Source organism: Diceros bicornis, chromosome 35 (assembly GCF_020826845.1).
Source record: "Diceros bicornis minor isolate mBicDic1 chromosome 35, mDicBic1.mat.cur, whole genome shotgun sequence".
Classification (NCBI taxonomy): Eukaryota; Metazoa; Chordata; class Mammalia; order Perissodactyla; family Rhinocerotidae; genus Diceros; species Diceros bicornis.
In genome coordinates, this window is record NC_080774.1 from 25,554,859 (window position 1) to 25,573,897 (window position 19,039).

The following is a 19,039-nucleotide window of genomic DNA, read 5'->3' on the forward strand; positions in this document are numbered from 1 at the left end:
CCATCCTCCTTCACTGCGCCGGTCAGGACAGTCCTCAGCATCCTGACTCCCCAGCTCACTAAGACTACTTCCAACTACATACAGAAAATGTCTTTCCCTCTTGTCCTTCCTCCAGCCCATTATGGGTGACTGTGTTTCCAGGGTTCCTCTCCCAGCCTGTGCTGACTCAGCCACCCTCTGCTTCTGCCTTCCTGGGAACCCCAGCCAAGCTCACCTGCACCCTGAGCAGTGAGCACAGCACCTACAGCACTGCATGGTTTCAACAGCAGCCGGGGAATGTCCCTCAGTGTATGACATACATTAATAGTGACGAAAGATGTAAGAGATACAGAAGGACATTATATAATAATAAAAAGGTCAATTCACCCAGAATGTATAAAAATTATAAAAATATCTTCACCTATCAGAGTTGCCAAATGTATGAAGCTATTATTGACAGAACTGAAGAGAGAAATAGCAACACAATTACAGAAGGGGACTTCAATATCCCACTTTAAGTTATTAATACATCAACCCTACAGAAGATCAATAAGCAAACATAAGTGAACAACACTATAGAGCACTTGAACTTAACAGATATATACAGAGTAACTCACCCAACAATTGACATTATTCTCAAGTGCACCTGGAACATTCTCCATGACAGACCACATGGTAGACCACCAAAAAATTCTAAAGAAACTTAAGTAGATTCAAATTACACAAAGTATCTTCTCCAATCATAATAAAATGAAACTAGAAATTAATAGTAGAAGGAAAACAGGAAAAAATCACAAATATATAAAAATCAAATGACATACTCTTAAACAACCAATAGGTCAAAGGAAAAATCAGAACACAGTTAAGAAAATATCTGGAGACAAATTAAAATGAAAACAAAATATACTAGAACTTATGGGATGCAACAAAAGCAGTACTAAGAGGGAAGTTTATAGCAGCAAATGCATACATTAAAAAATAAGAATTAGCGCAAATCAACTAAACTTATATCTCAAAGAACTAGAAAAAGAAGAACAAACCAAACCTAGAGTTTCCAGAAAGAAAGAAGTAATAAAGATTAGAACAGAGCCAATGATATATAAAATAGAAAAAAATAAACAGTCGAGTTGATTTTGTGAAAAGATAAAGAAAATTAACAAACCTTTTGCTAGACTAAGAAGAAAAATGAGAGAAGATTCAATTATCTAAAATTAGAAATGAAAGAGATTAAGATTTTTTAAAATTCAAAATTACAACTGATGTCACAGAAATTAAAAGACTTACAAGTAACTACTCTAAACAATTATACACCAACCAGTTGGATAACCTAAAATAAATGAATCAATTTTTTAAAATATACAAACTACCGGGGGCCGGCCCGGTGGCGCAAGCGGTTAAGTGTGTGCCTTCTGCTGCGGTGGACCAGGGTTCGCTGGTTCGGATCCCGGGTGCGCACCAATACACCACTTGGCAAGCCATGCTGCGGAGGCGTCCCATATAAAGTAGAGGAAGATGGGCATGGATGTTAGCCCACGGCCAGTCTTCCTTAGCAAAAAAAAAGAGGAGCATTGGCAGATGTTAGCTCAGGGCCGATCTTCCTCACAAAAAAAAAAAATATATATATATATATATATATATAAACTACCAAGAATAAAAAATGAAGAAATAAAAATTTTGTGAACAGACCTATGACTAGTGAAGAGAGCGAATCAGTATCCCAAACTTCCCAACCAAGAAAAATTCAGGACCAGACGGTTTCGTTGGAGAAATCTACCAAACTCTTAAAGAAGAATTAACACCAATCCTTCTCAAACTTTGCCAAAGAATTGCAGAAGAGAGGACCCTCCCAAACTCATTCTATGGGGCCAGCATTACCCTGGTATCAAACAAAGACACAAGAAAAGAAAACTACAGACCAACATTCCTGATGGTATGGAAGGAAAAATCCTCAACAAAACACTAGCAAGCTGAATTTAACAGCTTATTAAAAGGATCATCCATCACAACCAGGTGAGATTTACACCTGAAATGCAAGAATAGGTCAACAAAAGGAAATCAATCAATGTAATATTTGACATTAACAAAGTGAAGGACAAAACACACACGGTCATCTCAACCAATGCAGAAAAAGCATATAACAAAATTCAACAAACTCTCCTGATAAAATCACTCACAAAGTAAAAATAGGAGGAAACTAGTTCAACATAATAAAAGCTACTTGTGAAAAACTCACAGCTAATATCATAATAAATAAAGAAAGACTGAAAGCTTTTCCTCTAAGATCAGGAACAAGGCAAGGATGCCCACTCCCAACTCTGCTGTTCAACACAGTAGTGGAAGTTCTAGATAGAGCAATCAGACAAGAAAAATATATAAAGTGCATAAAAATTAGAAAATAATAAATAAAATTACCTCTAGTCACTGACGGAATTATCTTATATGTATAAAATCCTAAAGATTTCACATACACACACACAAAGCTTTAGAACTAATAAACGAATTTATAAATTTTACAGGATACAAAAATACTCAAAAATCATTTGTGTTCCTATACACTAACAATGACCAATCCAAAAACAAAATTAAGAAAATAATCCCATTCACGATAGCATCAGAAACAATAAACTACCTAGAAATAAACCTAACTTAGGAGGTGAAGGACATGTACACTGAAAACTACAAACCATTGCTAAAATAAATCAAAGAGAATGCAAATAAACGGAAAGACATCCTGTAAACTCATAGTTTGGAAGACTTAATATTGTTAAAAGTTCCATATTTCATAAAACAATCTATAGATTCAATGAAATTCTTATCAAAATACCAGTGTCATTTGTTTTTTCAGAAATAGAAAAAAACCTCTTAAAATTCTAATGAGCACTCATGGGTCCCCAAACAGCCAAAACAGTTTTGGAGAGGGAGAATAAAGAGTGAGGTCTCACACATCCTGATCTCAAAATGTGCTGAAAGGCAATGGTAAATAAGATGGTGTGGTAATGGCACAAAGATAGCTGGGTAGAGCAATGAACAGTAAAGAGAACCCAGAAACAACCCAGCACATACGGTCAAATTATTTTTGAGAAGAGTGCCAAGACTCCACAACGAGAAAAAGACAATCTTTTCAACAAATGGTTTTGGGAAAACAGTCCATCTACATGAAAAAGAATGAAGTTGGATCCCTAACTTATGTCATATAAAATAATTAACTCAAAGTGCATTAAAAACCTAAATATAAGACGTAAAACTATTAAGCTAGAAAAAACATACAGGGAAAAAACTTCAGGACGTTGGATTTGACAATGATTTCTTGGATATGACACCAAAAGAACAGGAAAAAAAATAAAAAATAGACAAATGGGGCGCTAAAACTTTAAAACTTCTGCCCTTCCAAAGAAGAAGTCCACATTCGTCATCCACAAATCACTCAACGTGATACCTCACATTAACAACATGAGGAATAAAAACCACATGATCATCTCAATAGATGCAGAAAAAGCATTTGGCAAGATCCAGCATCCATTTATGATAAAAACTCTCAATAAAATGGGTATAGAAGGAAAGTACTTCAACATAATAAAGGCCATATGTGACAAACCCACAGCCAGCATCATACTCAACCGGGAAAAACTGAAAGCCATCCCTCTGAGAACAGGAACAAGACAAGGACGCCCACTCTCACCACTCTTATTCAACATAGCTCTGGAAGTTTTGGCCAGAGCAATTAGGCAAGAGAAAGAAATAAAATGACTCCAAATAGGAAATGAAGAAGTGAAACTCTCACTGTTTGCAGATGACATAATTTTATATATAGAAAGCCCTGAAGAATCCATCGGAAAATTATTAGAAATATCAACAACTACAGCAAAGTTGCAGGGTACAAAACCAATGTACAAAAATCAGTTGCATTTCTATATTCTAACAATGATCTAACAGAAAGAACTCAAGAATACAATCCCATTAACAATTGCAACAAAAAGAATAAAATATCTAGTAATAAATTTAACCAAGGAGGTGAAAGAGCCATACAATGAAAATTATAAGACATTATTGAAAGAAATCGATGATGACATAAATAAATGGAAAGATATCCCATGAAAATGGATTGGAAGAATAAACATACCTAAAATGTCCATACTACTTAAAGCAATCTACAGATTCAATGCAATCCCAATTAGAAGCCCAACGACATTCTTCAAGGAAATAGAACAAAGAATCTTAAAATTCATATGGGGCAATAAAATACCCCGAATAGCTAAAGCAATCCTGAGAAAAATGAACAAAGCTGGAGGCATCACAATCCCTGACTTTAAAATATACTACAAAGCTATAGTAATCACAACAGCATGATATTGGTACAAAAACAGACACACAGATCAATGGAACAAAATTGACAGCCTAGAAATAAAACCACACATCTATGGACAGCTAATCTTCTACAAAGGAGCTAGGAACATACAATGGAGAAAGGAAATTCTCTTCAATAAACAGCATCGGGCAAACTGGACAGCCATGTGCAAAATAATGAAAGTAGACCATTATCTTTCGCCATACACAAAAATTAATGGAAAATGGATCAAAGACTTGAAGGTAAGACATGAAACCATAAAACTCCTAGAGGAAAATATAGGCAGTACACTCTTTGACATCAGTCTTAGAAGGATTTTTTCGAATACCATGTCTACTCAGACAAGGGAAACAAAAGAAAAAATAAACAAGTGAGACTTCATCAGACTGAAGAGCTTCTGCAAGGCAAAGGAAACCAGGAAGAAAACAAAAAGACAACCCACCAACTGGGAGAAAATATTTGCAAATCATATTATGTGACAAAGGATTAATCTCCAAAATATATAAAGAACTCATACAACGAACAACAGAAAAACAACCCAATCAAAAAATAAGCAGAGGATATGAACAGACATTTTTCCAAAGAAGATATACAGATGGCCAATAGGCACATGAAAAGATGTTCAACAACAGTAATCATCAGGGAAATGCAAATCAAAACTTCATTGAGATATCACCTTACACCCATTAGAATGGCTATAACCACCAGACAAAAAAATAACAAATGTTGGAGAGGACGTGGATAAAAGGGAACCCTCATATACTGCTTGTGAGAATGCAAACTGGTGCAGCCACTATGGAAAATAGCATGGAGATTTTCAAAAAATTAAAAATATATCACACAACCCAGCTATCCCACTATGGGTGTTTATCCAAAGAACTTGAAATCAATGATTCAAGAAGACTTCTGTACTCCTTTGTTCATTGCAACATTATTCACTATAGCCAAGAAGTGGAAGCAACCCAAGTGTCCCTAGACTGATGATTGGATAAAGAAGACGTGGTATACATTTACAATTGAATGCTACGTAGCCATAAAAAAGACAAAATCATCCCATTTGCAACAACATGGATGGACTTTGAGGGTACTATGTTAAGCAAAATAAGCCAGACAGAGAAAGACAAACACCATCTGATTTCACTCATATGTGGAAGATAAACTAACACACGGACAAAGAGAACAGTTTAGTGGTTACTAGGGCGGGAAGGGGGAAGGGAGGTGGGCACAAGGGGTGAAGGGGCACATATGTATGGTAAATGACAAATAATACTGTACAACTGAAATTTCACAATGTTATAAACCATTATGACCTCAACAAAAAAAATAGAAACAAAAGAAAAAATCCACAGAATGCAAAGGCAACCTAGGAAACGAGAGAAAATAATGGTAAATCACATATCTGAGAAGCGGTTAATATCTAGAATATATAAGACACTTCTACAAATGGAAAACAAGCAAACAAAAAAACCCAAAATATCCCAATTAAAAAATGGGCAAAGTACACGAATAGACATTCCTCCAAAGAAAATACACAAATGGCCAAAAAGCACATGGAAAGATGTTCAAAAGCGTTAATCATCATGGGAATGCAAATCAAAACCACAATGAGATATTACCTCACACCCTCAGGTGATCACTGTTCAAAGAACAGAAAACAAAAAACATTGGTGATGATGTGGAGAACTTGAAACCCTCGTGTACTGTTGGTGTGATTGTAAAATGGTGCAGACTCTAGGAAGTACAGTATGGAGGTATCTCAAAAAATTAACAATAGAACTACCATGTGATCCAGGAATCTCACTCTGAGTATATATCCAGAAGAACACAAGGTGGAAGCTCAAAGAGGTATTTGCACATCCGTGTTTATCACAACATTACTCACAATAGTCAAGACGTGGAAGCAACCCAAATGTCCATTGACAGATTAATCAATAAAAAAAAACGTGCCATCGGGGGCCGGCCCAGTGGTGTAGTGGTTAAGTTTACGTGCTCCGTTTCGGCGGCCCGAGGTTCACAGGTTCGGATCCCAGGCGTGGACATATGCACCGCTTATCAAGCCACACTGTGGTAGAAGTCCCACATATAAAGTAGAGGAAGATGGGCACAGATGTTACCCCGGGGCCAATCTTCCTCAGCAAAAAGAGGAGGCTTGGCAACACATGTTAGCTCAGGGCTAATCTTCCTCACTGGAAAAGAAAATGTGCCTTCTATGTACAATGGGATATTATGTAGCCTTAAAATGAAAGAAATCCTGTCATACACTACAACTTTAATGAACTTCAAGGATGTTTTGCTAAGTGAAATAAACCAGTCACAAAAGGACAAATACTGTAGGATTCCACTCATATGTAATATATAGTAGTCAAAGTCATCAAAACAGAAAGTAGAATGGTTGTTACCAAGGGCTGGGATGAGGCAAAATGGGGAATTAGTGTTTAATGAGTATACAGTTTCAGTGTTGTAGATGAAAAATTTCTGGAGATCTTATGGGGAGAGAATGTATGGGAGATTTTCAAGCAGAGAGATGGCTTTATCAGATTCCTGTATTTGAAACATCACTCTGAATACAGTGTAAGGAATGAAATAACATGGGCAAATGGTGAACAAGACACACCTAGAAACTCTGCATGGCCGGGTGAGCAGCATGGGCACCTGCACTCAGGTACCTGGATCAGGACGGGGAGGTGTGAGATGAGGGAGGCTGTGGAGGAGAGGGAAGTTCAGTGTCCACGTCCGGGGGAATCAAGGGCTCTCAGCGGTCAGGAATGGGATCCAGATTTCCAGGTGAGTCACTGGTCTGGGTGACGTCAGCTACGTGAGGACATTTCTCTGACTTTGTTCCCTGTGTGTTTCCCCCTCTTGTAACTAAGTTCCATAAAGGGGGATTATTTTTTCTGTGTTGTCATCACTTTCTCCGAAGCCCAGAACACTGCCTGGCACACAAGGACAAACTCAACACACTTTGTTGAAGGAATATATGAGTTCACCTAAGTAGAAATTCCAGGAAAAGAGGCAAATCTGAGGCAAAGATAACAATTTTGATTTTCTGGACACTTTGAATGTGAGGTTCCAGGTTCATGGGATGTTAAATAAGAACTTTGACCTTAGTACAGAGAACAGGAAAGGAAGAAGGACTTTAGCTTTGGGGAAGGTGGCAGTCTGATGCACTGGCTTGCATGGCTTCAAGAAGAGAAAGTGGAGAAAGATGTAACATGCCTCTAGGTTGTGAGTATGGAAATAACAGGGAGAATATGGATGATGGCGCTAATTCTGAGCACAGAAGAACATTACCCTGAACAAATAAACTGCAGAGTGTAGGTGAGTTTGGTGAATGTTGGTTACCATTTCATTTAACAAAGAACTTTTAAGAGAGTCAGTTGTCAACAAAGTATTTTTAGAAAATAATAATAGTTAGAATCCATTGCATTCATGCACAACAGACAGCACTGAAAATATATCTATATTCTAAATCATATAACAATGAAGAGATATGATGTTTGCAGATTCTTCTCAGGGGGCACTGGCACCTTAAATTGTCATTCATGGATTATTTTGGATTATAGTGGATTACCATAGATTAGTATATATTTTGGATTGAGAAAATATACAATAACCCAGTACAGTATTTCAGAATCACAGTTTCTAGGAATCAGACCATAGGTGTGTGAACAGAGACAGTGACCTGGTGAGCTGCAGGAACCAGCTAGGCTCTCAGAGCTTTGGGCGATGGTGATGGGGTGTGCCCTGTGACCAGCAGGGGGCGCTGTGGGAATGCCCTGTGGTCCCTACACAGCTACTCAGTGAGGACCATTCACTCAAAGGAACCTGGGCCTGGGGGCTGGGCCCTGTGCTCACTGATGGGGACTCAGCAGCTGTGTCCTCTCTGGCCTGGCAGGGTCCCCTGAGCAGGGACATTTGTGTTGTCTCAGCAGGTGCTTCCTCCCAGGGCTCTCCCAAGGGGTGAAGCCAACCTCCATCGTCCTCAGTCTGTGGTGTGAGCTGAGCTCCAGCACCAGGGCTCAGGGAGAGGCTGGGTAGTCACTGGATGGAAAGTCATTTGCACGGACAGCCCCTCCTGTGGCAGAGGGCGGAGAAGAAAAGGAGGCCTGGGGCAGCCCAGCCCCACTGTGGGTAGCAGGGGGCTATGTGCACCATGGCCTGGACTCCTCTCCTCGTCATGCCCCTCACTCACTGCACGGGTAGGGACAGGCCTCGGGAACACATGGCAGCCCCCAGCCTGCAACAGACCCTCTGACTCAGAGCCCTGAGAAACTTTCCCCTGGTCCCTGCCCATGAGTTTCTGTGTTTGCAGGTTCCCTCCCCCAGCCTGTGCTGGCTCAGCTGCCCTCCCTCTCTGCATCTCCAGAAACAACAGCCAGACTCACCTGAACTCTGAGCAGTGGCTTCAGTTTGGGGCTACTGTATACACTGGCACAGCAGAAGCCAGAGACCCCTCATGGTATCTCCTGAGGTTCTACTGAGACTTAGATAAACACCAGGGCTCTGGGGTCCTCAGCTGCTTCTCTAGATCCAAAGATAGATCAGTCAACGGAGGGCTGCTGCTCATCTCTGGGCCGCAGCCTGAGGATGAGGCTGACTATTACTGTGCGACCTGGCACAATTACGCTTCTCAAATTGACACAGGCAGATGGGGAAGTGGGGCCTCAGCCGGCTCAGGTGCTTGGAATAGACTGTTCTGCAATTTTAAAGTAACTTGTATATACAGTAACTATACCTGGATGCAGCTTCTGGTCCACAATGGCCGTCTTCCCAATTTTCCATTCAATATTTCTGAAGTCTCAGGAAAACCAACGCCAAACCCCAAATCAAACCAAATAAAACAAAAAGCTCATGATGACACTGAAATTTTGCCTTGTGACCCATACAAGATAAAATTAGAGCCTGTGTAGCTGGACTTTTTGTCTTAAAAGATAAGAAATCAGCCTTTCCTAGATATCTTCTTGGTTGGAACTTGGGGACCATCCCAGCAGGTGGACAGTCCTCCACAGCACGGACTCTGCGCTGTGAGGGGTCAGAGCAGAGACCTTCCCTTCCCTCCCAGGCTCCTGTACTCAGATCTGGTTGAGGCTCATTGTGTCTCAGGGACAAGACACTAAGAGGAGATGCTGAGTAAGGACATAGGCCTAGGAGGAATTCCAGACACAAAGCTGGCCTGGCACACTCTCTGGTGACCTGAACCTTCTGTTGATATGTCAGGGAGAAGGGAATAAAACACTGAGCCTGCTCCAGGGAAGTTGGGTGAAGTAGGTCCCATGGATGTGACTTTCCTACAGCTGATCCCACTCAGAACCCATGGGATCTGATGTTCCTGAGCCTACAAGTATGGGTGGGTGTTCCTGAGCCTAGAAGTACAGACTTGAGTTATTGTCTCCTCTTGTATCTCAGTGGAGCTTTTCAACTAGACACGTTGTAAGAGAAGTTCCATGGAATGTGAGGGAACAGATAATCCGCAATATGTGCATGAAGTAAATCCATCCCATGAAACTCTTTAGAAGGATCCAAATCATCTCCTGTAAGGAATCAGCAGAAACATTGTAGGTTACCATAGAAACCACTACCAAGGACTCCCAGGAAGTCCCGCTAAGTTTGTGACCTAGGATGGCAGTGATGCACCTTCAGGGGTTCCAGACCAACCTCCAGATTCCGCATCTGGCAACTTAACCTCCTCGACCACTGCAGGGCTCCAACCTGAGGATGAGGCTGACTATCACTGTCAAATAGCTGAATACCACTTGTCTGCCCCTCCCAGTCCATGGGAAGTGAGATGAGGATCTGCCCTCCACTCCTCCCAGTCTGACCCATCGCTTCTCTGTCTCTGACTTTTGCTTCTGCTATCACTTGTGCTACTAAATCCAGAGAGACTGATGCTTTTGAGTCAGTCTAACTTTGTGAATGCAATGAAAATAACCCACTTTATTACTGGTTTTCCAGTGCAAAAAAATCGCCCTGTCACCGGAAGCTATAAGACCCCCTGCCCCACCCCAATGCTGGCTGGCATGACATGACGAGGAGAATTCCAGCCTGGCCCAATAGACCATGTCCCCCTCTGCCCTGTGCCCGACATGTCCCATACACCTGGCCCAGGCTTTGCTGATCATTCCCTGAGCTCTGAAACATTGACAAAGCAGGGCTTTTCCCTTTCTCCTCAAATTACATCATTGATGAACTCTTGGATTCCCAGGTGCAGGGGAGAATTCCTTCTTCTATAGGACCTGGCTCTCAGGCCTATCACCTGCTCACTTTCCCCAGTTTAATCCCACAAATCTTGATGATTTTGCAGCCATAGATGTTTTGTTTATTTTTTTAGGGAAAGGATGTTTGAAAGCCTCTCAGTTCATTGGGATCTAGAGCCAATGACCCAACCCTCAATATCAAAAAGAAGCCTGATATTACAGGAGAATTTACAGAGAGCCCTATTCTTTTTTCCATGTCACCATATGAAGCAGTTATCAAATAAATTTGATCAGGGCTCACTGTGGGTTGGGCAACAGATCTTAGATGCCACTAAGTCAAGGAGTGGAAGAAAAATTGCAAAAAAAGAGAGATGTTCATAGTAACGGTTTACTTATCAATCCTCAGACAGAAAACAATGATAAAACTAGACTAAAAGAGGAAAATAAATCATAAATATATCATAGATTCAAAAGAAGAGAGAATGAATCTCCAGAATAGAAACTAAGGGCAAATGAAAGCCCAGAGTGGTAAGCAGGAAGAGAGGACACATTTTCTCTGGCAGTGTTATATTCTAGTGGTCGAGAGAGACATCAAACACCAGTCCTTGTGCTATTGGGGTGGGGATCCAACAGGAGTTCATCAGAACAACAACAACAACAACAGTGTCAGCCTGTCATGGTATCCCAGATAGATTTTTTGTCAGTATGAACCAGCAGGGTACACTGTAAAATTTTAGGGCTTGAACTTCATTTAAGATGGTACTACACAAGGAGTGACCTCAGGCACACGGTTGAAGCAAAACAAAATGTCAGATAATCCTGAAATATCTGGTAACATAAGGACTGTGCAATACATCCTGTATTTGGTAGCTTGGAGGTCATTAGTTATCCAGAGACAATTAATGTCTCAGCCTCTAACCCCATAGAGGGACCTACTCATTCTACACTTCTGGTTAGTGACACCACAGAGATCCATGTGCAAAATTAGGACACCCTCCAGGAGTGCTGGGTGGTGTCAGAGGGGCTGGTGGACCCTGGATCCGAGACCAGCAGGGGCGCTGTTGAACTGATCCTGAGAGGGCAGGGTTCTGGGCAAGGCAGGCATAGAAAATGCTCTACTGGCCCTGACATACTTGGGCAAAAGTGTCCTCACTGAAGTGTGGCTTTTCTGTACCCTTGTTTGTTTGTTTGGTCAAGAACTGGGTTCTCATACTCACTCCAGGGAACATGGTCTATAACATGTAGCCCCATCTTCTCAATTCATGTACCCAAAGTCTGTCCTTGACAGCAAAACATTATCTGATTGTTTCACATTCATCAGATGCTCCTCAATGTGAGGGGCAGTCTGTCGTGGGGTCAGAGGTGATGATGGGTTAGGGCAGAACCAGGAACGTACACAGAGTCCAGCTGTGTCTGACTCAGGAATACCAACTATTCAGGGGTCCGTCCATCCACAACACTTACTGACCACCGACTATGTGCTGGACGTGGATGAGGGGTAGAAGCCATTAGAAGATTTAACAAGGAAGATATGGAATCTGATTAAGTTTGTGAAGTATAGCTGCTACATGGAAGATGAAGGGGAGGAGGTGAGAGCGAAAGTAGCTACCTCTGGGGGTTTGTATATTTGGTACAAATATCAGACTAGAGTCCTGGTTGAGGGATGGAGCAGGTGAGGTGGAGAAGGATGGTCAGATTCTGGATGTTTTTTGGAGGTAAGAGGTAAGGATTGGGATGTGGGAAAGAAGTTTGGAGGCTGGTCCTGAGGAAATGAATGGGCTGTGAGTAGCTACACTATTGGGGGAATCTTCATGGACAAGTGTGTGAAGTTAGGGTCCTGATCTCAACTCCATGATGGGAATGTTCACAACAGCCTCCTTGCCTTGTTCAAAGGTGACATAGAAATGTTTCCTCTTCAGTTGTCAAGTGTGGAATCTCAATGGGCTTCACTTCTCTGATATTTATTTGAAAATGTTCATTCTCCATGACCCCCGTGACCTCAGGCTGATTTTCTACATGGATCAAAAATGCCCCTGTAGTCCCAGGTATCACATTCATACAACAAACTTTCCAGAAAGAGAGAGAATTACCCTCCCTGCTCCATTGAACACGAATCTGGCTTTCACAGGGACAGGACCAGATTGCTTACAGGATCTGGACACCATCATGGTGACCAGAGAGAGGATTGTCTGATTGGTTTGGGAAAGACTGGGCTGCTTCCTGAAGCTGGAGCTGGGGTCAATCACACACTCATCCCATGACTGGGAGATTTGGGGTCCATAGAGGAGAAAACAAGGACAGAAGTTTTCCCTAAGTGGTCCCCACCATGCACATCACTCTGCCCTCCACCCTCATCCTTCATGTTCATGTTGGGTCTTGCGTGGTGGATGCCAGGAGCTGTGCAGAGGACACAGGCCAGGGGTTCCTTCCTCATAAAACTCTGTTTCTGATTTCGTGGCCTATCTAATGTCCTGAAAAGATAATGTCAAGTAAAATCACACCCCTCCCAACAATGAGGCATCAGTTTGAAATTCAACAGTCTCAGGACAGGTAGAAAGCAACAAAAAATACTCACGAGGACATCTTCTTTCTTGAGGGAGTTAGAAGTGAGATTGTCTCCAGAAACCACACTGGTGGCCACTGCCCACCATCACCTGGGCTCTTCTCCTCCGCCTGCCCCATCTCTCAGGTGAGGACCACTCCCAGAGGCCCAGCTCATGAATCTCTGGACACACACTCCATGCCAGGTCCCTTCTGTTCCAATCCCCAAGCAAGTGCTCCCGCAGGTCATTAGGGGTCCCTACTGAGATTCCCCACATCACAGGGTCCTGGTCACAGGTGGTGCTATCCTAGTCACCTTCCTCCTTCTGGGTCCTGGAGCTGGAATCAGAGTTAGCCTGACTCAAACGGGAAAATGTCTGACTCTCATACGAATATAGAATGAAAATGTGTGGAATAGTTTATTCAACTCATAGGTTGATGAGGAGACCAGTTAAATGGTGAAGCTTAACCAAAGAACATAGCAAAAACCAAAATACATATGTTCCCCCAGAAACAGGACCATTAAAGCAAAGGTTTTGAGTGTTGGAGATATATTGCTTAATCTCTAACAAGGAGGACTCACATAAGAGGAGAGAACCCATCTCCTGCACAGAAAGGAACCTGCCTCCATGGGGCCCAATCACTGATCTGCACTTGATGCTTATCTAAGAGGAGTCTGTATAAGAGACACCACCTCAGTCTTGACCACTGAACAGCCGAGGGGGCCATGAACAGACACCCCCTGAGGAATCTGAGTAGAGCATAAAGACTGCCCTGAGGTGATGGAGAGGCTACATAAGGGGACACATGGCCTGACCCTAAGGCAAGGGGACAGTGGACAGAGCAGTGGGGAGGCAAGAGCTGTCTCTGATGGGGTCTGGTCACCACGTCACACAATGGTGTGTCTGGGCCTGGGCACAAGGGGGCACTCGAGGCTCATTCCATTGGGGTCTGAGGGTGTTCAGGGCTGGGGTCAGCCACCTGGCACTGCCTGGTGCCCTCTGCTCAGGGCTCACAGCTGTGACCTCCCCAACAACCCAGGACCCACACAGCCACATCCCTACCCAACCACCTGGGCATCCTCAGGCAGAGGGACCTGACAGGGAGCAGTGACGGATCAGAAACCTGGGGGCCTCATTTGCATGAATGGACCCTCCCTCTCTCAGAGTATGAACAGGGGAAGGGAGAGATTTGGGGGAAGTTCTGCTTCAGCTGTGGGTCCCCAGAAGGCAGGACTCAGTGACGATCTCCACCATGGCCTGGGCCCCTCTCCTCCTCACACTCATCATTCACTTCCTCTTCTTATAAAGAGGCTTCTCTTCCTCTTCTCATAAAGATACCAGCCCTACTTGATTAGGTCACCAGCCTATGAGCTCATTTAACTTAATTACCTCCTTCAATGCCTTCTCTCAGAAGACAGTCACATCAGGGGTTAGGTTTCAACACAGGATTTTGAGGGACACAGTTCAGTCCATATCAAGGGGTCAGGACAGAACCAGGGACACAGAGTCCATCTGTGTCTGACTCAGGATAGTCGACTGTCCAGAGGATGTGCGTCCACACCATTTACTGACCACCTACTATGTGTCAGACTTGGGTCTAGGGGCTCAGGATAGTAGATGGACAAGACAGGAAGGGTTCCCATGCTCAGGGAGCTGACACTGTCTGGGGGAAGAAGAGAGAGGACAAACAAGCAAAACATATTGTAAAAGAAAGATGTCCCAGTAGAGTAAAGAGAGGAGAGCTTGGTGGGGTGGAGATAAGAGCATTAAAGTGGCTGACAGGGAATCATCAGAATCTGATTTAAGTTTATGAAGTCCAGGTGCTGCATAGAAGATGAATTAGGAGAAAGTGAGAGTGAAGGTAGGGACCAGGTAGGGTTGTAGAAGATATTCATGTCAGACTAGGAGTCCTGGATAAGGGGTGGAGCAGGTGGGATGGAGAAGAAAGGTCAGAGTCCACATATCTTGGAGGTAGGAGGGACTGAAGAATGGAATTGTGAAAGAGAGAAACCAAGGCTGGGCTCTTGGGAACAGTGTGGGAGTGGGTGAGTCAGTGAACTGAGACAACGTGATGACCCCATCTAGCTGAGACAGGATTATTTAAACTAAACATTTTCAAGAGATATGATCAACTCCTGACAAATGGGACTGTTCATCAGGAGTTCTAGGAATGCAAGTTTTTAGTTTTCTCTCATCTCACATTTGAGGAAAACTTCACCTGTGTCTGTTAAATTTTACCAATCAGAGGAACAGAATGTGAAGGACAAACTTAGTTCCCTCATTCTCAGTGCTGCCCCCATGTTTGAAACCGTCCATTTTGGAAAAACATGAAAACCAAAATTTCTACCAGATTCCTTAATTTGAACTTCAAAGGGTGGGATTCTGTAACTGGTTTTTGTTAAATGATTCCAGAAGTTTCTTTTATGCGACATGAACAGACAGCACCTACTTTTATACACTTTAATTTTCTGGATGAGAAAAATGAGTCAACAGGACTGGGGAGGCCGAGGAGGCTGTGAGTTGGCTCCATATCGGACCCCAGGCCTCAGTGCAGGAGGTTCTGCTGTCCCACTGGGCAGCATCAAGGCAGATGGGTCCACACATCCTGAACCCAGTGATCTCCTGTATGGATGGGGAAGCCTGTACTGGGAAGTAGGTGTTAGGAAGGGCTCATTACATCCCAGGACAAACAGAGTCCTCTAAGAGAAATAAAGAAAACTCTACTAGAAATCAAAATGTGACAGAATGCACCTAAAGAAATACAACCCCACACTGCAGTGATGAGGAGGAAGGAAGAACTAAGGCAATATTTTACATTACAATACAAGGAAAATAGTGAGATTAGTTTTCTAATATATGCATTTCAAGCTATCACTAGGTTGTTAAGTTCATTCAGAAAATACAACTTTCCAGAATGTCGGTAAGTCCTTTCTTTTGTTGAACACATATGAGGGAAAGTAAGTGGAAACTGCACTGAGCCAGGCACAGGGATCCACCATCATGCAGGAGAGAACCTCGTCCTGCAGGGGCTTACAGCCTGAGTGCTTAATAGACTTTGATCTGGAAAATTCTCTCAGAGGAAGGAGGAGGAGAGGGGCACAGTGGTCCTGCTTTAGAACCAGGAAGTCAGGGTGGGCTGCAAAGTTTGGGCTTTGACATCAGGAAGCCAAATAGCTACATTTCAGAAGAGACAACTGTAAGCAGGGCTGATGGATACTGCCTGATTCTCTGAGATTCTCTCTCCCTCCTCCTTGACCCTGAGTTTCCAGGCTGATTTCCCACATGGATCAAAAATGTCTCTGCAGTCCCAGGCATCACATCCATACAACAAACCCTCCAGAATGAGATAGACTTGCCCTCCCTGGCCCATTGATCTGGAACCCCAGCTTTCACAAGGACTGGACCAGATCACTCACACCATCTCCCCTGACTCCATCATCCTGAGCAGGGACGGGATTGTTTGATTCGTTTGGGCAACACAGGGCCCGTCCAGTCAGAACTGGGATCAATCACAGGCTAATCATATGACTGGGAGATTTGGGGTCCAAATAGTAGATGAAAATGAGAGATGTTTCACCAAATATGTCCCCAGCATTTCATCTCTCTTCTCTCCACCCTCATTGTTAGTTCAGGTTGGGACATGTACTGTGGACACTGGGATCTGGGAAGGAGACATGGGCCACGCTGTTCTCATCTCACAAAGCTTTAGCTTGGCTCCCTGGCCATTCTGATGCTCCTGCAACAGATCAATTCTAGGCTAAGACGCACGCACTCCCATCCACGAGGTATTGATCTGAAATTAAAGTAGTCTCATGAGAGGGAGAAAGCAGGAAAAAAAACAAAACTTCTTCGTGATGGACTTGTCTCCCCAAACATAGTAAGAATGTTAAAGAAGGTTCTAGAAACTATAGTGGCCACTTCCACACCATTACCTGGGCACATCTCCACATGTCAATCTCTCAAGTGACGACCAGACACAGGGACCAGCACAAGTACCTCTACCTCTGTCCACATACTCCATGTGAGGACTTGTGCTCCCATCCTAAAGATACTGCTCCCTCTGTCACTTCTGTGTTATTACTGAGAATCTTCACCTCACAGGGTCCTGGTTATAGAGATCCTGGTTCAGACAGACTGACTTTGATTTCACTGTGACTCTGCCCCTCCAGGATGCAAAGAGCTCTAATTCAATGCTCCTGGTTTGTTCCCACCATGGACTATACTTGTCAATGTCCTTCTGGAATGTTCTGTCTCTATCCATAATGTCATGTTATGTTCTCAGGCCAAGAGCCACTTCTTTCCCAAAATCTACTCTCTCCCTTATGTTCTCACCCTCTTTCCGCCAATCATCTAATGACCCCAAACAATCATCTACAGCCCATTGTCACACAAAAGTGTGTGTGGATTGGATTTCTAGAAAAATACATGATAAGCAAAGAAAAGCTTTATTATCTCTGGGAATCACTCCAAAGACCAAAGAAAAGTAATTCTTGAGCTTAAAGAGTTCAGACCTCCAAAACCACATTGTCAATAGATTAGGTAGAAGAATCCCCTTGGTCTTCTCAGTGATAAGCTCCCAACGAGTCAGAGAATGACTTGCAAAAAGCTAAACATGTGATTCTCGTACAGAGTATGAATGTGTGTCAAAATTTTATTCTACCTGTGCATTACTGAGAGGACAGTAAGATGACGAAGAGTTTTAAAGAACATTTTAAAAATGTAGTACTTATTCCACCAAGACAGGAGCAATGAAGCAAATTTTCTGCACTGGAGATAAGGCAGTTAACATTTTAAATGGTAATAAAACTATAAGGTTTGGATTTACCTTCTCCTGTGACAAAAACCTAAGAATTAACATGATTCCATTTATATGAAACATACAGAGAAGAACATCTAGATTTTGGATTCCTCCATATTACATTTCCCATCCCACCTCTCCTAAAGGAGAATCTGTTCTCCCTCTGACAACTGTCTTGCCCACTCTTCACTTCTCATCCTGCTGACACGTGGCCTCTCCTTGTCTTCCTTTCCAGTAGCCTCAGTAGATCACGCTCAGCCAGTGAGCTTCTCAGATTCTTAAGGCACTTGCCCTGCCAAGGTCTCCTTCTTCCTGATTTCTAATCCCATTGTTCCTGGTAGTCCACTTCTCCTGGGTCATGTTATTTATCTCTCTCTTCCTCTGTTTGTAACCACTTCACAGCCTTCTCTACATCTTCACCTAAACCCCAAGAATGTTCCATGCCCATGTCCCCTCAGCGCTCATGTTGTCTCTGATTCCCTGCTACCCTATGATCCCACCAACCTCCATCCCCTCACAGACCAGTGAGTGCAGCAGTGGCCTCTCTGGTGTCCCTGCGTCCAATGGTGAAGGTTAGGAAGGGAGACCCCCTGTACACCTCCCACTTCATGTTTCTTCCTCAGGGTCAGCTCCATGAAGCAGGGATGAGGCTGTCTAGCTCAGCCTGGCATTCCACTGCCAATCACCATACCCAACATCAGGTAGGTGCTCAATAAATAGACACCATTGAAGACCTGCCCCTCACTACCCAGGCCACATGTTACTGGGTTAGGATGGGGCCTGAACTGGGAGAGAGTCACCTTTGCACATGCTCTTCTCTCTGCCCTGAGCCTGAGAGCTGAGGGGGCTCCCACCAGGGAGAGAATATCCATGGGGAGAAAGGGCATGGCCAGCCTCATCCTGTGTGTAGAAACAATGCAGACTGGGCAAATTTCTGTTTATTAAAGTAGGAGGAAATGGAAAATACAATTCACAATGAACATCTCTGCATCATCAGTAAAGAAACAGTACCGAGAAAACTCAGGGTGCAAATATATTTGTAAAAAATAATTTCCACTCAATAATAAATAAAATTTCAAAAATTTCTCTTATTTGAGTCAATCAAAAATTGTCTTAAGAAAAGAATAAGGCTTACAAAGAAAATAGTGTTTTAAAAAAGGATTTCATTGTAAATGCAAAA